At 39.7% G+C, this 25,458-nt stretch overlaps 1 protein-coding gene across 1 annotated transcript in view; it reads left to right on the top strand.

Annotated features, from left to right (window-relative positions):
• The window catches only part of LOC108990281, a 655,370-nt gene that overhangs the window by 603,579 nt on the left and 26,333 nt on the right, over positions 1-25,458 (top strand). The window lies entirely within an intron of this gene.

Raw genomic sequence — 25,458 nt, 5'->3', positions numbered from 1 at the left:
ATCCCATCAAAAATTGTAAAACATGTTCTTGTTGAACATAGGAGTTCAACGTTCATACAGCTCCATAAGAACAAGCAGAAATAGGATTGCAACTAGTAAGTCCATCCCAAAGGCCCATAAGACAAGTAAAATAATTACTCACCGAAAGAGAACCTTGAGAAAGAGAGAAAATCGATTTCTGCAACTGAAAAATGCAAGGTCCATTTTTCTGAGAAAATCGTTCCTTAAGATATGACCAGATCTCACAAGTAGTTATAATATATAAAATACTAGAAGAAATTTCAGGAGAAACAAAGGGTAGGATCCAAGATTTCACCATATTGTTACATCGGAGCGATGGAGAAAGTAGAGAATCTATCAGATCTGAAGGTTTAGGAATATATCCATCAACGAATCCAAGCTTGTTCTTCGCCGAGAGAGCCATGGACATCAATCGGGACCAAGCATGATAGTTCTCACCGAGTAGAGACTGAGTGACCAAGAGGACACCAGGACTATCACTAGGATGAAGAAAATAGGGAGAAGTAGCATCCTCGAAGACAGATTTGTCAGATGGTGCCATGGAAGCAATCAAAAAAATGACATATGATACCATGTAAATTGCACTGCAAAGGAATGAAACCCTAGCAGAGCAAAGATCGAGAGAAAGTTCTGGAGAAAAATACTTCAATTGAATTGAAACCTTGCGTGTACAGTAACCAAAACAAGTATTTATATCATTACATAGTAAAAATAAAATACATGTGACTAACATGTGATATAAAGAAGAATTAAAAGAATAAATTTGATACTGAAGTTCCATACTTAGCCATTTAGGCTTGTCTGCAAGTACATTTCTAATCCTATGTAGGGTTTGGGCTATAACGAATTTATATTTATCTACTCTTGACTTTGCTAAATAGTTTTATTGGGTTTTGTTTTATTTTTATTTTTCTAGGAGTGTAGTAATTTTGTTTTATTGTCATGAGTCATGCATGTAGTTAGTTGGCATCCCTCATGCCGTCACAGTATCCTACAGAATTTGCATCATGGCAGATGTCATGAGACCTATCCAATTAGTAAGTAAGAGCAAGGAATATGGATCGTTTAGTGGCATTTCAAGAACGTTAATACATGATTGATTTATACGTTTTGGTTGTGAGTCTCTAACCGTGCGTGTATTCGAACGTCTTTTTGCTCTGCATATTACGGACTTGCCAATTTTGGCTCCCCTTCGCTTTACGTACCTAGGGTTCCTACATGGCGGCAGTGGCAGTCGCCCCTTTAATGTCCTCTACACCAGTGGGGAACACTGAGAAATCACTTTCCTACGCCCAGGCAATCTCTAAACATTCGTCTTCACCTTGTTTCAAATTACCTATGAGTTATCTAGTGGACATAGATGGCTAGCAAGGATTCGTGTTGTGACACCCCCAGATTCCGCTTGGAATCGGACGGACATTTTAAGCGTCGAGACATGCAATATTCGCAGCGGATAATTTTTTTTTTCTTTAGCAATACTATGCACCAAACTGAAATATCTCAAATACTTAAAAACATACTTCATACTTAACGACATACTAAACAACTAAGATCACAATAATAGTCCATATGGTTGTGATCAAAAGAGTCATGGAGATTGAACTCCACAAATACAAGTAGTAATCTGAGGTAACTACTGTACTACCATCTACGTCGTACCGTCAGTTAGTCGACCATTTCTAGTTGGTTGATTCCCGGTTCTCCTTCAGATCCTGTAACAAAATCTACCATTGGGGGGGAATGGCAGTTGGGACTACCACAGTGAGATTTGATTACAAATCTTAGCAAGTTAACAGGAAACTTTCACACAGGTTAATGATGCATGCATGGCAGTAAAAGCATGAATGAATAATCAAATCATAAGTAATCATACAATAACTTGACATACAACATAACATAACTAGCATAACTTAAACTGAAACTGAAGCTTAGCATGAACGTGACTTGAAACATAACATGAACTTGAAACATAGCATGAACGTGAACTTGAAACATAACATGGACGTGAACATAACATAACTTGAACTTGAAACATATTCTTGTCTCATGGGGTTACCATGATAGAGTAGTCTTATCTCATGGGATTACCATGATTGTGTGAACGTAAACTTGAACATAACATAACGTGAAACATGACTTGAACGTGAAATTCATGAACTTGGAATCTTATTCAATAGACTCAATTAATAAAGTGACCATATGGGTGCTACACAAGTCCCCTTAAGCCGTGTGTCCCTGCCGATTACCGCATCACATCACAGGTTTCTATACCAGCTGTGAGTGCGTTAATACGTACTCCACAGTTGTTGTGGCCCCACATATTCTACGTGTCACAATTGCTGTGTCTCACGTAGTGTATGCTTCACAGTTGTTGTGGCCCCATATTTCATGCTCCACAGTTGTTGTGGACCCATGACTTATTTGTTTGTGCCACACTTGCTGTGGACACACGTAACATAAAGTGTGGCTCCATCGGCGTTAGTGCCTGGCGCGCTCGGGTGACCAGCTAATTAGGCCCCATTCGTAACCTGTTGACTGTACTTCGTCAACCCAGAGAATTTCACACCTATTTAGACACTCCAGCATGAACAAAGGAGTTCCACTAGGATATTACCTCATCCTAGTGCTTAGGGTCGTGATTGACATGAATAACTTACCTGGCATACATGACATTTCATAACGTGACGTAACATGAACGTGACATAAAAGACAGAAGTCCTAACGTAGCATAACGTGACATGAACGTAAGACGACATACATGACATACTTCAAGACATAAATTTAACAGAGAACATTTCATAACATGGCATACATGTAACATGCAACATTTCGTAACATGGCATACCATATAACAGACAACATTTCTTAACATGGCGTAACATGTGACAGTGAATATTACGTGACATGAAATACATGTAACATATGACATAATCAAGGATTTCAAGAAAGCTCCAAGAATCTGAGAAGTTGAACTAGAATTTGGCCTCAGGTCCTCCCGTAGGGGGCCATGGGGGCCAAAAATGTCGAGGCAGGTCAACGTTCCTTTGCAGAACTGGTCTCTGTGGTTCCGCAACCACTTCCAGAATTATCGATGCCTCATCGTGGGCCAAAGTACGTGGATGGAGAAATATGTTTTCAGTTCACAAAGGAGGAGATTGCTCGATCTGCGGAACCTTTTCGATTCTCTATTGTGTTGAAGTTTCTAAGACAGAGACCCTCGTTGGATGTGATTAGGTCGTTTATACATCTCCGTTGGGGATTATCTTGCATGCCGATCGTTACAGCTTTGCGGAGACCAAGAAATGTTTTCATTCAAATGACAAATGAGCAAGACTTCTTGAAAGCAATTTCTCGTGAATCTTGTGAGGTGAATGGGGTTCAGTATCGTGTTTTTCATTGGAAACCAGATTTCAATGAAGATGAGGAACCGTTGTTGGTCCTAGTTTGGATAGTGCTGCCGGGTCTTCCACCAAATTTTTATCATGAATCTTTTCTAAAGATTTTCACTGCTCCGATTGGTAGATATATTAGAAGAGATAATCCAACAAAATGTGCAACTCACATGGATGGAGCACGTTTATGCTAGGAGATGGATGCATCAAAAGAACCGATTTCTTATTTTTGGATTGGGATGCCAGGGTTGGGACGTAAGCAGGAAATTCTTTATGAGACGCTTCCAGCGTTCTGTACTAATTGTAAAGTTCAAGGGCATAACGCTCGTACCTGTAATTTGAATAATCGGAAAGATGGAGAAAAGATTTGGATACGAAAGAAGGTAAAAGATACTGAAAAAACAGAGCAACAAGGGGTAATAAATGTCGAGTTGGATAAAGCCAAGGGAGTAATGATGATGGATGCAAGAATGGAACAAGGATAGTCGAAAAAAAAAATAGTTTTGTCTCAGGATCACCAACGGGATTGTGGTGCACAAGATCAACAACAGGACCTGGGTGAAAAGGAGGGGGAATCTCTGAATAATTTGGAGGGACAAGAAATGGATGTTAGGTTGATTGAAGAAAATGTATTATCTGGTAAGGAATATCATGTTGAGGAGATAGAAGACGAAGTAATAGAGGGCATGCAAATGAATGATATGGTGAATTTGGCAGGGGAGGGGTTGCCAGAAGAGAGGCTTGCTGGGGTTGTTGACAACGAAAATTTGGAGAGTAATTTGAATTTTGAAAAGGGAGTAGAGCATATAGTTTCAGACTCGAAGCTAGAAAGAATACCAGAGGAGAATCCTGAATGTATGGAGGATACGGTCTCTGAACCAGATATGGAGTTAAATGTGGAACATTTCTCTAAACAAAAAGACTATGCTTCGGATAATGAGGGTGCGGATGTTAAGCGAAAAGGAGCTAGGAAAATTTTTCAAAAAGTTAGAAGTTCGAATCGGGTGAGTTCTCGGCCTAATAAATTTTCCTTATGATTGGCCCTATTTTATCATGGAATATTAGAGGATTTGGTACTTCGAGAGGTCGATTAAAAAATTTGGTTAGGAAATTAAAACCGAAAATTGTTGCTTTAATGGAACCTTTTGCTTCATCGGATAAGGTGCAGGATGTCATGCGGTTTCTACATATGGATAAGTTTATTACTAATGATGGGGAGTCTGGTAAGATTTGGGTGCTTTGGCAAGATGATATTTCAGTTCAGCCGATTCTTTGTAAAGAACAATATATTTTAATTCGTGTTGGGGTTGGAGATAATATTGTCATGTGCTGCTTCGTTTACAGCAAATGTAATATGGTTGATAGGAGAGAAGTGTGGGAGTCCCTTAATGGTCAAATAATAGGAAATGAACCTTGTATTGTTGTAGGGGATTTTAATATTATAATGGAAGATTCGGAACGTCGAGCTAGTAGACCACGTCCGAGAATGGCAATGGAGGATTTAAGAGGGTTATCACTTAGTTGGGCAAAATTGGATAGAGGGTTATTAAATGCTAGTTGCTTGACCAGATTCCCAAATGTGAATAATTGCTATTTATCGAGATCAACATCAGATCATTCGCCTATGCTTATTCAATTTCAGTCTGATCTTTTTTTGTATGGACCTTCTCCATTTCGGTTTCAACAAATGTGGATTGAGCATCCAGATTTTCATCAGTTTGTGGGAAGAATTTGGAAAGAGGGAGTGGGTGGAATGGGACTTCTGAAGTTGGCTTTTAAGCTTAAAAAATTAAGAGGTGCTTTACGTGAATGGAATAAATGTATTTTTGGTAGAACCGAAGTTCATATTCAGGGGTTAGAAACCAAAATTGAGGAATTAGAATCCGAGCTTCAACAGCATTGGGACCCGGGGATCGAACAGGAACTGGTGAGTAAAAATATGGAATTAGCTAGTTGGTGCAATCGGGAAGAAATTAGATTGGCTCAAATGGCAAAAATGAAATGGCGTGCGGAAGGGGATCAAAATTCATCTTTCTTTCATGCGTATTTATCTTATAAAAGGAAAAAAAGAGTCACGGAAATGAGGCTTCAAGATGGTACTTATTTGAGATCTCCTGAGGAGATCCATTTAAGTGCAGTCAATTATTTCTCAAATTTTTTACAAACAGAAAGTCAAGATAGTCTACCGGATTTGTCTCATATTATATCGTCTGTTATATCATTGGAGGAAAATGAGGCTATTGGTGCAGTTCCTTTGATTAATGAAGTGAAAAATGCTTTGGACTCCATTCCTTCTAATAGTGCGCAAGGGCCGGATGGTTTTGGATCGGGTTTTTTTAAGAGTGTCTGGGATATTATTAAGGTGGATATGATGGAAGCGGTGGAAGAATTTTTTAGAGGAGGTAAATGGTCGAGATTTTATACATCTTCATATGTGGTCTTAATCCCTAAGATGGATATGCCGACAGGGTTTGATAAATTTAGACCAATAAGTCTTTGTTCGGTGTTTTATAAAATTTGTTCAAAGGTGATTGTAAACCGTTTGGCTATTTTGCTTCCAAAAATTATTTCCGTTGAGCAAGGTGCGTTTATTCCTGGAAGAAGAATATTTGAAAACATTAGTCTAACTCAAGAAATAGTCCATTCTATAAATAAAAAAATTCATGGGGGAAATGTGGTATTGAAGCTTGATATGGCCAAGGCATATGATCGTGTTGAGTGGGAGTTCCTCTTGAAGGTGCTCCAATCTTTTGGTTTTTCTCCTGCAGTTTGTGGATTAATTAGGGAGTGTATTACTACGCCTTGGTACTCGATATTAATGAATGGTACAATGAAAGGTTTTTTTAAAGGTGGTAGAGGATTGAGGCAAGGCGATCCTTTGTCGCCTTATTTGTTTATTATATTACAGGAGGTCCTTTCTCAACTAATAAAACAAAAGGTGGCAGAAAAAAGTTTTGGACATTTCTCTCAACCTAAAGGTACGATTTTAGTATCTCATCTAATGTATGCGGATGATGTGGTCATTTTCACTAATGGTGGCCGTCGATCAATTCGGTGTCTTCTAAATATTTTGAATACTTATGAGAAGTGGTCGGGTCAATTGATTAATAAAGAGAAAACTGCTATGTATTTCTCAAAAAACCTTTCGATGGATAGAAGAAGGAATCTCAAAAGATTGACGGGGTTTTCAGAAGGTAAGTTTCTATTTAAATATTCAGAAGGTAAGTTTTCATTCTACTTATTCGGGAAGAATGAAAATTGGTGATTTGGAAGAGTTGGAGAACAAGGTAAAAGAAAAATTAGTGGTTGAAAAATGAAATTACTATCAGCGGGGGGTAGAGTGATTCTATTGAGGCATGTTCTGGCTAGTATGGCGTTACATCAATTAGCAGTTTTACAAGTTCCAAAGTTAATTATTTCTTCATTAAATCGGTTAATGAGCTCTTTTTTTTGGGGAGAAAGGGATGGAAAGGGTAAGAAAAAATGGGTTGCTTGGAGGAATATTTGTAAGCCAATAGAAGAAGGAGGATTGGGTATTAGATCGTTTGATGATATGCAAAAGGCTCTTCATTTAAAACTTGCTTGGAAATTGATGCATGAAGATTCTCTTTGGACAAATTTTTTTCATTCGAAATATGTGGGGAATAAACCTTTGATGCTGCTGGATTCTCAAAAGGGTACTAGTTTTTGGCGGATGATTGTTAGAAGTATCCCCACAGTTTTGAACTATTCTAAATGGAAAATTCGAGAAGGTAATGTTTTCTTTTGGTATGATAAATGGCTGGAGTAGGGGCCTCTAGCAGATAATTTTTTTGTGAGTGAGCAGCCTCTTTTGAAGATTAAAGATTGTCACTTGGATAGAGGATGGGATATGGCTCGGTTAGAGAGGCTTGTGGGGACTGAGAATGCATAGAGGGTTCTAGAGGTTATTGCTAATTGTAAGGAAGGAAGTGATTTGTTAATCTGGACTACTAGTGAGAGTGGTAAGTTTTCAACAAAATCAGCTTGGGAATGTGTTCGTGTTAGAGGACAGAATTTTGAGGGGCATAAATGGATTTGGAATAGTATACTTCCAAAAAAAATTTCTGTATTAATGTGGAAGGCATGGCATGGAGCTTTAGCAGTGGATGATAAAATTCGGAGAATTGGCATCCCTTTAGTCTCGAGATGCAACTGCTGTATTCAAGGAAAATATGAAGACTTAAACCATGTTTTATTTGATGGTGAAGTGGCTGCTGAAGTCTGGAAAAAAATTGGAGTTATGCTTGGTCTACCAATTGGCAGAAACTGGTATGAAACCTGCCTTAGTTGGTTTCGGAGAGCTTCAAATGCCTCTCAAACAGGTGTCATTTTGGGCGTATTACCTACAGTTATTTCATGGAGGCTATGGACTGGGAGATGCAAGGCCCCTATGGAAGGGAAGATTGAATTTGGTCAAGTTGTGTGGCAATCTATCAAACAGTGGGTGGGTGTTATCTGTCAAGGGTTTTCAAAGCCTAAGAAGTTCACTCAGACTGACTTTTACATTCTTAATTATATAGCATGGTCTAAGCCGGCACATGGTCGTGTGAAGTTAAACACGAATGGAAGCAGTCCAGGGAATCCAGGTGTGTCAGGGGCAGGAGGTGTGATTCGGGATATGCATGGAACGTTGTTGTTAGCTTTTTCTAAGAATCTTGGGTATGGTAACAGTACTTATGCAGAGTTACGAGCGCTAGTGGAGGGTGTTAAACATTGTAAGAAAATGAATTTCAGAGCAGTAGATATTGAAATGGATTCTAAAGTGATTCTGGCATGGTTAGATAATAACAGATGCGGTAGCTGGTATTTGGAGGATTTTTGGGAGGAATTGCAACTCTAGCTCATTAATATGGATATACGGTTTAGCTAGAAGGGGGGCAAGTGATGGTGATGCGGAATGGCAGAGTATGGGTGAGGTTTCTCCTCTGTTACGGGGTTTGATTAGAGTTGATAAATGGGTCTCCCTTCAATTAGGCGGAAGAAATAGATGAGCTTAACTGGTGCGTGTTGTCGGTTCTGTTGCTGGTTTCGTGCAGATTTATGTTTCGTGGAGGAGTGGTTCGGGTTTGTATCTTGTTTTTGCATTTATAGGTAGGTTTTTTTTGCGTATCGGTTTTTGGTAAGGTTAGGAGGGGTCTGCTGCTTTAAGTGGCTTTGTAAGTTTGGTTTTGGGTTTTGATTTAGATATAAGGGATGGTTTGTAATTCCCGAGTGTCTTTTTTGTTACCACGGCTTTCCTCCGCTATAAGTGAGGTTTATTAATAAAATTGGGACGGGGTCGCTAATGGACAGGTGGCTTCCGACTCTTCTATAAAAAAAAAAAAAATGTAACAGATGGCATACTTAACTTAACATGACATACTTGCAATGTATAACAATGTATAGCAATACGTGACAAAATATCTTGTGTAATAGATGAATAATTTGTGACAGAATAAATTCTGTGTAACAGATAAATATGTAATGACTTGGCATGACACATATGATAACATGCATACATACAATTTAGTTCCCTTACTTATCACTCATACACATTAAACTGACAGTAAGTTAAAAGCCAACTTACCTCGATCTTCGCTCTTCTAGACAAAACTTAAGTGCGATCACGAGAAACTGAAAGTAGTGATTTTTAAAAATTATAACTTAATCACTAACAATAAGGAATATGGAAAAATATTAACTTAGAGTAAAATTACCATTTTACCCTCTACATGTGGGAAAATGACCATTTTACCCCTAACTTAAGGATTTTGCATCCTAACTCCAAAAATCACCAAAATTTACATACCTTATGTAAATTTTGTCCTAAACTCAAATATTAATTCAGAAAAATTTAAAACTAAACACAACCATCAAAACTCTATAGGGCCGAAACTTACAAGGCTATTTCCTTTGATTTGTTGTAATTCTTTCAAACCTCAAAACTCATGATTAAACCAAAATTTTTCTTTTACTATACTCATAACATATTCCTATGAATAATCATGTTTTGAATCATGAACAAAAGTCATCAAAATCACTAAAACCATACTTAAACTTTTTGGTTTTTCTTCTAAGTTCATAATAGAATTTTGTTTCTAACTTGTTTTGATCAACCTCTTGATCCATTAGTTATAAAGAAATCATCTTCAAACCAAAACATATGGATTAAGAAGGTGTCCTAAACAGATCCAAGCATCAAATTCAAGATCACATGGTTAAACATCAACCAAAACACAAATTTAGCCAAGAACATCATCACTTTGGCCTAACCAAATATCTCCTCGCATAAAATTTCATATCTTCGAACCTAACATCAAATATCTTCAAAATAACATTCTTACATGTTTATAAGAGGCTTAGGATCTTCCAATAAAAATATCAAAGCCATTGGAATAAGATTAAACCATAAAAGATTTAAACTTTCTCAAAACAGAAACTGTTTTTCCTCTTCCAATTTCTAAGTTTCTAGATCTAAGAAAATATTTCACCAAAAATTTTAATCATGCAACAAATCCTCAACCAATAATCATATACACATGTTAAAAGTACTCCATAAAAAGTTCGGACCAAAATCTAATCATTAGCTTGGTCAAAAACTCCAAAAAAGAACACACTCTCTAGTTTATCGCCCAGAATGACCTTTCTAGGTTATAAAAAACTTTTTACCAATCAAATGATCTTCAAATGGAATAAATAAGATACCCACATAAACTAAACTCCAAAAGAAACACCTTTTATGAAGGAAACTTGGCAATGAAACACTTACAAAAGCTTCGAAACAAGCGTTCAAAAGAGGTAAGAAAAACTGCCCGAGAGTGTCTTGTGTGTTCTATGAAAGAAAAGTGTAAAGGAGAGTTGTTTTTCATGGGAAGTAGACTGGAGAGCCTCTTACACAAGTTATGGTAAGTGATAGGACTGAAGGAAAGGTTGAGTGTTGGCCTTTTCTTCTCATAAAAATCAGTCCAAGATCGTTTCCCAAGGTAGAGTGTAAGAGTGAAAGAGTGAGGTGGCCCTTTAGCTTTGTATTTCAAGAACCTTCTAGGCCCTTTTTTGTAAAGATCTGGCCAGCCAAGTGGGGGTACAAAACTTAGCCATGAAGAAATGATCATGGTGACCAATTTCATGGGCCTTAATGGGCCTAAACCGAATAGGCCTAAATTTTGGGGTTTAAGGAGGGTTTAGGTTGCTATCAAGCCCAAATCCAATATCACTTGGCTCAATAAATTTTTCAATGTTAACAAGGTTGGATAAACACAATGCTAGAAATCGGATTAGAAAATGTTTAGAGGCCAACTTTAGGGTTTTGGGGAAACAGTTTAGGGTTCCGATTTCAACAATGCTTTTGGGCTTTCAATTGGATTCCCACCATTTAGGATTTCACTAGGATTGAAATTCTCTTTGATCTGGCACAATTTGGTTGAGCAGATGAAACAAAGTTTTGTCTTAGGTAGCATGACTTCACACATTGATTCCTTCAAATCCATCAAAAGCTCCTCATGGTGCCAAGTGTCTAATATTATTCACTAACTGTGGCTAAGATCTTGCCAAGTGTCCAAATAAAATTTCTCTAATCTAATTTGGACATTCCACACTGTGATTTTGAAACACTGCAATTGGTGCGCTTACCGAGGTTACTATTCACTCCGAAAAAGTGAATCATAAACTTAGCACTAAAAATTCCTAAATATTTATACTAACCTATAGTGAAAATATTTTACCGAAATTCAACATCGCAGTGCCCCTAAAAATAATTTAATAGTTTCAAACAGGCGTTTCGTCCGAAAATATGAAAAAAAACTTATTGTGCCATAAAATCCTAAATAATCAACTGAGTTTAATGGCTTAGACCATAATGCATTCTAACACTTCTAACTATCTCAAATAAATAAAACTCATATTTCTAGCACCATAGTAAGTGATAACACTGACTATATTAACAGACTAAAACCTATGCGATTGGTCGATTCGTAAAAACTTATGGAGTTTTCACAAGATTCCTAAAGTCAATAGAAATTCCACCAATGAATTTCTAGTGGGCTGTTACACGTGTTCCCTGAGGTTGAGATGACTAGGGTTGCGGAGGAGTTTTGGCATGTTTTGGTTTTGAAGTTCCTGCAGCTTAGGCCATCTATTGATAACATTCGGCTTGCGATGGTTAAAACGTGGGGTTTACAAGAGATTCCTACCATCAGTTTCATGGATGTACATCATGTTTTAATAAATCTACATTTTGAGCGGGGTTTTGTCCATGCATGGACGAGAGAAAGGAAGGTTATGGATGAATGCGTGTTTCATTTATTTCGATGGACAGAAGATTTTGATCTGAAAAAAGAACCCTCTTTGGCACCCTAATGGATCTTTCTGCCATGCCTCCCATTGCATATATATCAGCTTGATTGCTTGCAGATTTTGGCTACAAGGTTTGGACGATTTCTAGGTACGGATAATGCTACTATAAAAAACACTAGGGCTTCGGGTGCTAGGTTATGTGTGGAGATTGACCTTCTTAAGGAACAAGTTCTAGGTTTTCCTATTGTTGTTTCGGCACATAAAACCATTTGGCAAGAGGTTCGGTATGAGAAGCAGAGTTTTTACTGCAAACGGTGCCGTCGTCAGGGACACTTAGAAATTGTTTGCCGGGTAGGGATGAAGAAACCAGCCCAGGAGGATCGTGTGGTTAAGAATCAGGAAAAGTTTAATAGGAAATCTAATGCATGGAGAGTCAAAGCACAAGGATCGCAGGAGGAGAAGGAAGTAAAGCAACCCGAAGCGTCTAATGCCTAGGATCAAAATGTGACTGAGGAGGAGACTGGTGATGGTACAATTATGGTCGTAGAAGAGCAATAAAAGGTTCCTGTTTAGGACGTGGCCCCTGGTGAGATCCCTATCACTGGCGGGTCGGTAAAGGGGTGTGAAATTACAACTAATGTTATCAGGTATACAAGGCAGCAGGTGGTTGAGGTTGAGGAGAGTCAGAGTGAGTTGAATAAGGTGGGGATGGAAGGCACTGATCATGTCATACAGAATGCGGTGTTTGATGGCCTAACAGACAAGGTTCATTGGCACCAGGTTGATATGGAAGGCACGGTAATGCAGGAGATTTTCACTTGGGATTGACAGCCTATCGAGGGACAACAGGATGTAGTTTCTGAACTGCTAGAAATGGAAAATATAAGCACTGAGGTTTTGTGGGAAGACAAACATGGCTCTGATCAGGAGAATAAGGATCATCCAAGCGTGTTGGCAAAAGCGAAAGGATATGGTTCAGATTTGGACTTGAACATTCCAGCTCCATCTATGAAGAAGTCTACTAGACAAGCTATGAGACAAAATCGACGGGCTACTTCCTGTCCTGAAAGACTAAATTTATGATTGATAAGATAATGGTGTGGAATGTGCGGGGATTGGGTACATCAAAAAGAAGGCTCAAAAGTTTGGTGAAGCAACATAAGCCTTCGGTTTTGGTACTTTCTCAACCTTTTGCTACAGAGGCATCGATGGTTTCCTAGGCTAATTATTTTGGCTTCCCATTTTATTGTGGTAATGAAGCTATGGGAGGGAAGATTTGGGTGTTTTGGATTGATGGTCTGTCTTTTGAAATGCAGGGTATGTCTGACCAAATCATTTCGGGTTTCTTTAGTAAGGAAGATTTTCGCATAAAAATGTCTTTTGTATATGCAAAATGTAATCAAGTGGAACGAAGAATGCTCTGGCAGGATATTGAAGCTACTCAAGTGGATGATATCCCCTGGATAGTAGTGGGGGATTTTAATACAATTCGAGAGGATGGGGAGCGGATAGGTCGTAATCCTAGGCCATTGTCGGCTATGTCGGAGTTTAGCTCATGTATTCATAATTGTGGACTCGTGGAGATGAGTTACAATGGTGGTAGAATATCGTGGTGCAATGAGCATAGAGGTTTGTCGAGGAGTTGGGCACGACTTGATCAAACGCTATCAAATATTGCCTTTATTCAGAAGTTCCCGAATGGGTGTATGCAATATTCAAAATGTAAGTCTTCGGATCACTGTCCCATGCTTTTGAGACTTGATATGGATGTGCATAGTTATGATCCCTTTCCTTTTCAGTTCCAAAGCATGTGGTGCATGCATGGAAATTTTATGCAATGTGTGGATGAGGTTTGGAGGGAGGAGGTAACCGGGACGGGCTTATTTCGGTTCGTTGCAAAACTGAAAAAGCTTAAGCTAGTTCTCAGAAGGTGGAACAAAGAGGTTTTTGGGAGGGTTGATCGGTCGATTAAGGATTTAGAGGAGCACATGGATGGTCTTGAGGTCCGAATGCAAGAGGGCTTTCTCCCTGAGTTAGAGCCTGAATATTTATGTACAAAAGCTGATTTGGAGCTTTGGGAAAATAAGGAGGAACTCAGATTGGCTCAACAAGCTAAAAAGAAATGGCTTAAAGAAGGAGACCGCAACTCAAAATTCTTTCGTGTCGTAGTGAACCAACGTAGAAGAGCTTCAGTTGTTTCAAAAATGACCCTCCCAAATGGGGTTGTTTTGGATTCTCAGGAGGCATTCATAATGCAGTGGTGGATTATTTCCAAGATTTTCTCACGGGGGAGGGACCTACGGTGACACCTAATTTGAGTGGTTTATTATCCCCGGTGGCTAATGCTGATGAGAACCATGAGCTTGTTAAGGAGCCTACTAATGAGGAGGTTTGGAAGGCACTATCTTCTATACCAAAGCAGAGTAGCCCCGGACTTGATGGCTTTGCTTTGGATTTTTATTTACAGTGCTGGGAGATTGTTAAACATGATGTGATTGAAGCTGCTCATGATTTCTTTAAAGGTACGCCGCTGCCAAGATTTTATTCACCTTCGTATATTGTACTCATTCCCAAAGTGCAGGATCCTCAGAGCTTTGATAAGTTCTAGTTGATTAGTTTGTGCAATGTGGTTTATAAAAATTTTTTGAAAGTCCTTGTGAATCGGTTGGCGACTTTGCTTCCTCGTATGATCTCTTGGGAACAAGGTGCTTTTGTTCCAGGGTGTAGTATTTTTGAGAATATTACTCTAGCGCAGGAAATAGTACATTCACTCCACACCATACTAATAGAGGGAATGTAATGCTGAAGATAGATATGGCAAAGGCGTATGACAAAGTTGACTGGTCTTTCTTAAGATTGGTTATGAAGGGTTTTGGCTTGGCCGATCCAATCTTTGGTCTGGTGGAGACTTGTGTGGAATCCCCTTGGTTTTCGATCATGATGAATGGAACGTACAAAAGTTTTTTCAAACCTTCTCGGGGGTTGCGTGAAGGGGATCCTCTTTCACCATATTTGTTTATTATAATGTAGGAAGTCCTTACTCGGTTGTTGAGGCAAAATTTTGCTCAAGGTAGAATTACCTCTTATTTTCATCTGAGAGGAGCGCCTTTGGTTTCGCACCTTCTTTATGTGGATGATCTCCTTATTTTTGCAAATGGGGAGAAGAGATCCCTTAGAAGGCTTCTTCTTACGTTGGATCAGCATGCACTTTGGTCTGGTCAAGTAATTAATACGGATAAATCAGCTCTCTTTATGTAAAAAAAATAAAATCTCTTATTCAAGGAGGTGTGGCCTACTAAACATGAAGGGCTTTGTGGAAGAAACTTTTCGAGCCATGTACTTAGGAGTGCCTCTGGTGACAGCTTGGCTTACAGCAAGGCATTTGGAACCTTTGGTGAACAAAATCCGCAACAAGGTGGGGGGCTGGAAATTTAAAACATTATCTCAAGGAGGTCGGTTAACCTTGATAAAGCATGTGTTCTCTTGTATGGCAACTCACCTCTTGGCAGTGCTCAATGTTCCTAAAGTCCTCTTATCCAAGCTTAATTCTCAACTTTCTTCTGGGGGTAACATAATGGTAAGCCTAAGAAGAAGTGGGTCTCATGGTCATCTATTTGCAAACCAACAAATGAAGGGGGTTTAGGCCTATGTGATTTTATGAAATACTGAGCGCTATTCACATGAAACTAGTGTGGAGACTTATCGCAATGGACAATCTCTGGACAAAGTTTTTTCATGCTAAATATGTGAAGGATGGTAATCTTGTAATGGCAGCTTCACGGTGGAGTGGCACACGGTTATGGAAAGATCTTATGCAGGTTTTCCCAGAGGTATATGAGCACACCAGGGTATGGGTGAGGGAAGGTAACGTATCCTTCTAGCATGATAAGTGGTTGTCGAGTGGACCTCTTAGTGTTCATGTCCAAGATATTGTTAATCCAATGGCTCGAGTAAAAGATTTATGGGTTGTTAATGTTTGGGATGAAAATGCTCTGATTGAGTTGGTGGGTGAAAACAGAGCTCTTGAGGTGAGGCACTCGGTTATGCTGGGAAAGAGAGGTCCGATGTCTATATATCGGTACCGAACCAAAGTGGAAGTTTTACAACTACTTCTGCTTGGGACATCATTAGAGTACGAAGAGAATAACTCCCTTGGAAGGGATGGTTTTGGCACAACATTCTTCCTAGAAGGGTGGCGGTTTGTGTTTGGAAGGCTTGGTTTTGTTGTTTGCCCATTGATATGAGGACTAGTGATATGGGTGTATCGCTTGCTTTCCGATGTGATTGTTGTATTAATGGTTGTTTGGAAACGTTAGATTATGTCCTTTGCACAGGGGATATTGCTAAGGCTGTCTGGGAACGAGCAACATCAGTACTAGGTGTTCGTTGCATGAGATTCTCAACTGGCGTGCTCAGATTTCTGCCTGGTTCAGTTGTGCGAAGTGAGCCTCTCAACATGGTACTCTTGTAGGATTACTTCCAAGTTTAATCACTTGGCAGTTGTGGTTGTGCAGATGCAAGGCTAGAATGGAGTCAAATTATGAATCGACTGAGGCTATTTGGATTGCAGTGAAGTTTTGGTTGAACTAATTATCTGACAATATTGCGAAGTCCAGCAGTATTTCCTCAAGTGATCATTCTCTTTTGTCCACTCTTAATGTGCCCATTAAGCAAGTAGTGAAGCATCATAGACGCTTGGTCGTGTGATCGAAACTGAGAATGGGCTGGATGAAACTGAATGTGGATGAGAGTTGTAGGGGAAATTTGGGGACTTGTGGAGGTGGTGGAGTGATTAGGGATCATCAAGGGAATGTTAAGGCGGCTTTTCGGAATATTTTGGTTTCGGTACCAACAACGCTGCAGAATTGAGAGCTTTGTCTAGAGGTGTTGCGGTTTGTAAAGCTAATGGTTTCTATCGGGTAGAACTAGAATGTGACTCTGAGTTATTAATACACTGGCTGACCACAAAGGCATGTAATGTCTGGTCTTTAAGGGACTATTGAGAGTAGTTAATTGAAGGTCTTGAAGGTATGAGCTTCACAATAACTCATATTTTCCATGAAGGCAACAAAAGAGTTGATTTCCTGGCGCGGGTTGGTGAGGCGGGCATGAATATAATATATGAAGAAGGGGATAGGCTCCCTTGGAGTGCACAAGGAATGGTTAAACTTGAGAAAATAGGTCTCCCGTCTAGGTGTGTTTGGCAAGTGAGAGTACTTGAGGTACTCTTATTACTATTCTTTATTTTATTATTACTTTTTATCTACTTTTCTACTATTTATTACTTTTTATCTACTTTTTACTACTATTCAATATTTTATTATTATTTTTTCATTATTTTTTTACTACTATTCATAAACATTCTCAACACTTCTCAATACTTTTCACTACCCAAACGTACCTAAGTCTTTTTACATTGTGGGTGTTTATAGGTTCGGTTGGTTTTAGTCTCGTTTCGTTTGTGTTATATGAGGTTGGTAGTAGTATTTCTTTATTTTTACTGGAGTGTTTTAGGGTGAGTTTGGTTGCCAAACTTATCTCAACTCATCTCAACTCATCTCAACTCATCATTACAACTTTTTCAAATTTCAATATAAAATATAATAAACAATTCAACTTTTTCAAATTTTAAAATAATAATAATATTAAAAAATAATATTTTAACAATATTTTATCATCTTAACTCAACTCAACTTAACTTATTTCAACATCCAAATACACCCTTAGGTACATGGGCTGCGTTTTTTTGGTTTTGTGTTTTATCACGTGTCTTGCGTTATTACGGTATTTCTTTGTTATAAATGAGGTTATTTTGAATAAAATTGGGAGTGAACCACTTTTGAATATGTGACCACCTCTCTTAAAATAAAAAATTAAAAGAATTAAAAAACAAAAACGTTAATACGTCTCATTCCGTCAATTTTCACTGTCTTCATCGATCGCCATCGACTTGGCCTATCCATTTAATTTATGATATTTTTTTTTTCTAATCAAGCATATTATAAATAATAATAGAAAAATAAGAGTTTAAAGTGGATCTTTTCCACTGTCAATATACACATTTAATTTATGATATACTTTACAAGTGGCAGTTCAACGACCACGTGATGATGCAGTACTATCGGATATGACAACTATGAAAACACATCGTGCAAATCTTATCGTATTAAAATCCGGTCTCGTAGATTTATGGTTTTGCCGATAATTTTTGAGTTTCTGCTAGCTGCTGGTTTGAATAGTTTCGTACATAACTTTTAAAAAATTTATAATTTTAAAGAAATGGTTGAGTAATTAGGTAAGATGCAAATTTTGTAAATATATAACAGAAAAATATTTATAAATAATAATAAAATAATTTAAATTAAATAAAATATTATATTAAATTTTGATAAATTCGAGATAAAAATTAAGACATTTGTTGGCTATCAGCCTGTATTTGCTACACACCTTGCATTTTTTTTTTTTTTTTTTTTTACACTCAATGCATTGAGTGTGTAGCGGATACGACTGATCTAAATATTTTTTTAAAAATTAAATAAAAATATTATAAAATTAAAAATTCTTTTCAGTATAATTTTTTAACATGGGACGATCGGCAGAATGACTACAAAAACAGAGGGCTTCTACTATTATGGGGGTTGGTTCAATAGTCCTCAAATTTCTTTTAACAAGTTGGCATTTACCAGGTGTTTGAGTTCGAATTCGAATATGGATTCACCTTAAACTTAAACTTTGGTATTAGCTGCTTAAACTCTGACTTGAGGGAGCTTCAGCAGCTTCATGTCGTCTAACCCTCTCATATCCGGTTCTTGGTAAATAAAGTGCTACTTTGATCGCACAACAGCACCTAGAACCACACTGCTGCCGTTGCCTTGGGGCACCCCTTCTGTGCTAATATAACCACTCACCAACGCTCTTGCAACAAGCTCCTGCCCAGTTTGGGGTTGACAACTTACCAAAAACAGTATAATGTATTACTATGTAAGGAGAGGACCAGTAGTCTAAGGGCGAAATAGGTAATCATCTGTTGATGATATGAACTTTAGTGAGGAAAGCATCTAGCCAATATTTGACTGATAAATGAGAATGGGCTATGAGTGTCAAGCCTGTCTCAAGAATATGCCTTATTTTTCTTTCAGCATGACTCTTTTACTGTGAGGTGTGAGGGCAAGACTTTTGATGGACAATACCATGTTTAATGATAAATGCTTGAAACTGATTGACTGTGGACGAGATTAATCGTCAATGAATACAACAAAGTAATTAAAGGCAGTTATAGATCAGATTATAGATGAAGTCGTATCTAATATTAGTATGAACTAATTGAAGATCAGTACGTAATGCCGGAAATGCGAGATGAAGGTGAAAACTGAAGCCTTTTTATTCAAAAGAGTTTTCGTTTTCATGGACCTATGCAATTTGTGGGAGACGTAAAGCAGTACTGGCCTTTTGAGGACCATGCATATATAGTGATCTGATAGGTCCCAAACACAGAGGATAAATTAAATATGCTAAGATAGTTGTTCTCTTCGGGTGAGAAGGTACCACAATTTGACTCAACAATATTCGCTGATTCATTAATAATTATCTTCTGCTTAAATAGCAGAATTACACTGAAATAAAAGGAAACAATAAAGGAAACTTGCGGACTAAGAATGGAAAATGCGGACTGACTTGCGGACTAAGAACCGAAAATACTGCTCATGAAACAGAGCATAAAACAGAATAAAATAGAACTTAAAAATAGAATGAAACTAACGGAAATCATCCGCTTCGTGCGCTCGTGCGTACTTTATGCGCGCTTCATGCGTAGAAGCTCACTGACCCAGTTATGCGCGCTACGCTCGTGCGCACTTCATGCGCGCCTCATGCGTTTATGCTCACTGACCCAGTCACGCTGCATGCCTTCTTCACGGACCAGATCATCCCAAATATTTGAGATTTGGTTTACGGAGTCTTGCGGAACGACGTGGCCTATCATTACTTCCGCCAACAAGCGGATCCTTGTCCTCAAGGTCCAGACTCGGAAACATTTCCTTCAGCTTGGCTATTGATTCCCACGTTGCCTCCTCGGCTGGAAGGTGTTTCCATTGCACCAAGCCTTCTTCAACCAGCTGCGTCCCTTGCTTGACCCATCGGTAATCTAAAATAGTTTGAGGGTCTAAGATGACTACCCCATCGTCGGAGAAAGGTGGTAGCTCCACTTGTTTAGTTTCAGCCATCTCCCTGTTGACGTCCTCATTAAGCTGGTAGCGTTTAAGTAGCGATACATGAAACACCGGATGAATGCGTGCTTCCTTCGGCAGCTGTAATTTGTATGCGACTGGCCCAATTTTCTCGAGAATCTGATAGGGTCCGAAAAAACGGCTAGCAAGTTTTTGGTGGACCCGTTTAAAGACCGTTTGCTGGCGATATGGATGTAGCTTCAAAAGCACCCAGTCACCGATATTGAACGTAATGTCCCTCCTTTTTTGATCTGCCAACTGCTTCATTCGATTCTGCGATCTTTCTAAATTAACCTTCAATTGTCGTAGTAGTTCATCTCGGCTCATGAGTTGTTGGTCAACTTCGTGTACTGAAGAGAGGCCATCTTTATACGTCGGAATAGAGGGTGGTAACCGTCCATACAGCGCCTGGAAAGGAGTCATTCCAGTCGAAATGTGGTATGTTGTATTATACTAATATTCAGCCCAAGGTAAGTAGGAACACCATTTCCGTGGCCACTGATGAACAAAACACCGTAGATACTATTCGACGCAACGGTTGACGACTTCCGTTTGGCCATCCTTTTGTGGATGGTATGAGGAACTGAGCTTCAGTTCGGTGCCCGACATCCTGAAGAATTCTTGCCAAAAATTGCTGATGAAAATCGGATCCCGATCGCTAACAATAGACTTGGGCATCCCGTGAAGCTTGATAATGCCTTCGACAAATTTTTCTGCCACATTTTTTGCAGTAAAAGGATGACTTAAGGTGAGGAAATGAGCAGACTTACTGAATCTGTTGACAACTACCATTATGGTGTCTCTTCCTTGTGAGGTCGGTAACCCTTCAATAAAATCTAGGGAGATGTCATCCCATACTTGGCACGGAATGGGTAGTGGCTGAAGGAGTCCTGCTGGAGCCAAGGTTTCTGTTTTAATTTTCTGGCAAACTTCACATCCTTTTACGTAATTCTGCACTGCTCCATGCATCCTCGGCCAGTAAAATTGTTGTCCCAGCTTCTTAAATGTACGTAAGACACCCGAATGACCCCCCACCTTGGTGTCATGCATCTCGTGCAGCAATTTAGCCCGTAAGGCTGTGTCGTTCGGAACAACAATCCTGCCTCTGTAACATAAGAGTCCTTTGCACCATGTATACGAACTTCCAGGTTGTTCCGTGGCCACACGGCTTTTTGCCTGGATGTAGGGGTCCTTTTCTGCAGCTTTTTTAATTTCTTCCCACAAGCTAACTTGTGGAAAAAAAATATTTTGAAGGACGGGACTGCCCTGTTTTTGAGAGAGAGCATCAACTGCAGAGTTTTCTCGGCCCGGTTTGTATGTAATTTCATAATCGTAACCCAACAGCTTAGCGACCCATTTTTGCTGCTTCGGAGTTGCTATTCGCTGCTCTAAAAAATATTTGAGGCTACATTGATCGGCCTGAATATAGAATTTCTGGCCTAGAAGGTAAGGCCGCCATGTGCGTATGGCTTCGATGATAGCCAACATTTCCTTAGCGTACGTCGACCATGATTTCTTAGCCACTCCGAGAGCTCGGCTCATGTATGCCACTGGCTTGCCACGTTGAGATAGAACTGCTCCGATGCCTTCTCCCGACGCATCCGTTTCAATAGTAAAAGATTCATTGAAGTTTGGCATGGCCAATATAGGAGTGGTCGTCATGGCCCGTTTGAGAGCAAGAAAGGCACGTTCAGCTTCCTCGTGCCATCCGAATTGCCCCTTTTTGAGAAGATTGGTGAGAGGTCTAGCTATGATGCCGTAGTTTTTGACGAACTTCCGGTAATAACCTGTCAAGCCTAAAAAACCACGTAGTTCCGAAATGTTAGTGGGTTGTGGCCAGGCTATCATAGCAGCAATTTTATTGTCATCCACTTTCATGCCTTGACTAGTGATGATGTGCCCCAAGTATTCCAGTTCTTGCTGCCCAAATTCACATTTGCTAGATTTTACAAAGAATCGATGCTGCCTCAATATTTCAAAGGTTTGCCTTACATGTAATAAATGGTGATCCCAATCCGGACTATAGATTAGAATATCATCAAAGAAAACTAATATAAATTTTCTAAGATGCGGACGAAAGATGGAGTTCATGATAGCTTGAAATGTCGAAGGCACGTTACATAAACCGAACGGCATTACTAAGTATTCGTAATGACCATTATGTGTCCGAAAAGCAGTTTTATGGACGTCACTTGGTTTAACTCGTACCAGATGGTAGCCCGCTCGCAGATCGAGTTTGGTGAAATAAGAAGCACCGTAGAGCTCATCCAACATATCATCTACTGTCGGTATCGAAAATCGATCTTTAATGGTTGCGGCGTTGAGTGCCCGATAATCTATGCAAAAGCGCCAATTCCCGTCTTTCTTTTTTACTAGCAATACGGGTGATGAAAATGGGCTAGTGCTGGTTTGAACAAGCCCAGATTGCAGCATATCCTGGACCTGCTTTTCGATCTCATTCTTCTGATAATGTGCGTACCGATAAGGCCGAACGTTTATTGGTTCGGTTCCTTCCTTAAGATTAATGCAGTGGTCAACTTCCCTTGGTGGTGGTAAGCATGAGGGCTCTATGAATAGATCAGAAAATTCCTGCAATAATTTTTGCATGCTTGGATGGATATTCATCGGTGGTTCCGCTTGAGCGATCTGGAAGCATAACGCAAACAGCGTTTGACTGGGACGACATTCCTTGGTTAGCTCCTTGAGTGACGCTGCTTGGATGTCTTGCCCGTCGACCCCGATTAATCTCCTGGGTTGGTTTTCCCATAAAAATTCCATGGTCAACTGTTTCCAATCGCACACCACGACACCAAGTAATTCAAGCCATTGAATCTCCAGTACTACGTCCAAGCCTATGAGAGGTAGGGAATAAAGAGTTAAGGAAAACACAGTGCCCTGCAAATTGATTTGTACCCCCTCAAACCTTCCTTGACATCTAAGAGATTCACCATTGGCAACCCGAACGGGGAAGGTCTCTGTTGGTATCACCGGTAATCGCAGCAAGTTAGCTAAACGCTCACTAAGGAAATTGTGAGTCGATCCGCTGTCAATTAATATAATGACGTCGTGGGCACCGATTCTAGCCGCTACTCGCATGGTCTTGGGCGTTGACCAACCTGTTAACGCATGCAACGTAATCTCTGGTTCTAGATTATCCTCCTGGTGTCTTCCCGTATTTCTTTCTTCATTGACTTCATCACAGATAACGTTGTTATCGTCCTCGTAGCCCTCCAACATTAGTATCCGGAGCCCTTGACATCTATGACCTGCAGTAAAACGTTCATTACAGTTGAAACATAAACCTTGGAGACGTCGTCGCTGCATTTCCTCCCAACTCAGTCGTCGAACTGGAGCGACATGTGCTGCCCGATTTGCTGGTGGAAGAACTGGGGGAGCTCGTAATGGAGGGCCAGGTCGTAAGAACCTCCTTTGTCTCATTAGTTGATCATCTCTCATCCTTGCGAAATGTATAGCATCTTTCAAAGTTTGTGGTTTAAACATACGGATTCCATCCGAAATTTCTGTCTTCAAACCACCCATGAAGGTGCCCACCAAAGCCTTCTGTGTCCAACCTTTGACCCGGTTGCCTAATTGTTCAAATTCCCGTTGGTAATTACACAGGGAACCCGTCTGCCGAATTCGGGACAAAGCCTCGTCAAAGTCTTCGCAGTCCGATGGCCCAAAACGCGCCCAGAGTTCCTCTTCAAAATCGATCCATGAAAGAACTCGACCTTCATCTTGAAAAGTCCTGCGAATCCATTGCCACCACTGGTTGGCTTCTCCTTCCAAATGGTAAGATGCTAAAGAAACCTTTTGGTTGTCGGGAGTATTTTGGAACTCGAAAAACTGGTTTACACGGTTGAACCACTCCGTCGGATCATCTTCTGAAAATCGAGGAAATTCTAATTTTGCCGTTTTGGAGGATACCACAAGTCGTCCCCCCATTGTGACCTTCACGGTTTTGATTACCTTGGTTTGGAGGTTCTTGGTCGGCAAGGAGCACATAAGAGAGACGGTTAAGAGTCTCTTCAACGTGTCGCAGTCGATCCGCCATGCCCAGCTCCATCCGGTGTAGCCCCTCTTGAACTTCACCGAGTCCAGCCTCCAGATGTTCAATTCTCTCTTTATTGGTTCCCATAGTAACCTGTCTCTGAGGCCAATGATAGGTCCCAAACACAGAGGATAAATTAAATATGCTAAGATAGTTGTTCTCTTCGGGTGAGAAGGTACCACAATTTGACTTAACAATATTCGCTGATTCATTAATAATTATCTTCTGCTTAAATAGCAGAATTACACCGAAATAAAAGGAAACAATAAAGGAAACTTGCGGACTGACTTGCGGACTAAGAATGGAAAATGCGGACTGACTTGCAGACTAAGAACCGAAAATACTGCTCATGAAACAGAGCATAAAACAGAATAAAATAGAACTTAAAAATAGAATGAAACTAACGGAAATCATCCGCTTCGTGGGCTCGTGCGTACTTCATGCGCGCTTCATGCGTAGAAGCTCACTGACCCAGTTATGCACGCTACGCTCGTGCGCACTTCATGTGCGCCTCATGCGTATATGCTCACTGACCCAGTCATGCTCACTGACCCAGTCACGCTGCATGCCTTCTTCACGGACCAGATCATCCCAAATATTTGGGATTTGGTTTACGGAGTCTTGCGGAACGACGTGGCCTATCATGATCTTAATTATTAAGAACTCGTAGTCCGTTGTGCAATTTTGACGTACTCGCCATTGATCTGGCCACAATGCGTGATAATATTTCATCGGTCACATTAATTTGCACATGAGATTGTTTCCCATGAAATAGATATGATGCGAGCAGTACATTGACTTAACCAACCTTTGATAGATATAAGGGCTACCACATTTTTTCAGAGGACTCTTATAATGGGAGAACAACTAGTTGAAGGACCGGGATTTATTGGGCAATGTACCGTCATTAAACTTTCACAATCTTGTAAAAAATATTCGTTTCAGGGATTAAATTTTGGAAAATAGTGGGACTGATGGATTTTGGTGAGAAGAAATCCCAACATGGTTTTAAGGATCTTAGTAATTTGTGGTCGAAAATATACGAGAGCTTCAACTTATCTACATACATAAAGCTGCAGTCTCCTAATTCTGTCAATTTCAGAGGAGCGTGACAGCTTGCATGACCTTACATCACATGCATGCTGTGCCCACTGCCCACCCCAACAACCCTAACCCGAAAAAAGAAATAAACAAATTGAAAGAAAAAAGAAAGATCGAGAAGAAGGCAATGTGTCCCATTCCTTCAATGTGCACATGAGCTATATTAATAACCATTGACTCGGCACAAAGCGAGTCCTTGCATATTACATAATAGGATCCAACAAAATTCACAAGAACTCGTTTTCATGGAGCCATGCAATTTATGGAAGATGTCAATCAGTGGAATTTCAAGGACGATAGTATTCGCTACCAATAGTGGCAACTCACGTGGGTAGGCAGCTAAGGCCCTTGTCTTAGGCCCCAAACTTGAATAGAC

This window comes from Juglans regia, chromosome 7, assembly GCF_001411555.2.
Source record: "Juglans regia cultivar Chandler chromosome 7, Walnut 2.0, whole genome shotgun sequence".
In the NCBI taxonomy this organism is placed as follows: Eukaryota; Viridiplantae; Streptophyta; class Magnoliopsida; order Fagales; family Juglandaceae; genus Juglans; species Juglans regia.
Note: the sequence above shows the minus strand (reverse complement) of the source record. Positions and strands in the feature narration are given on the sequence as shown.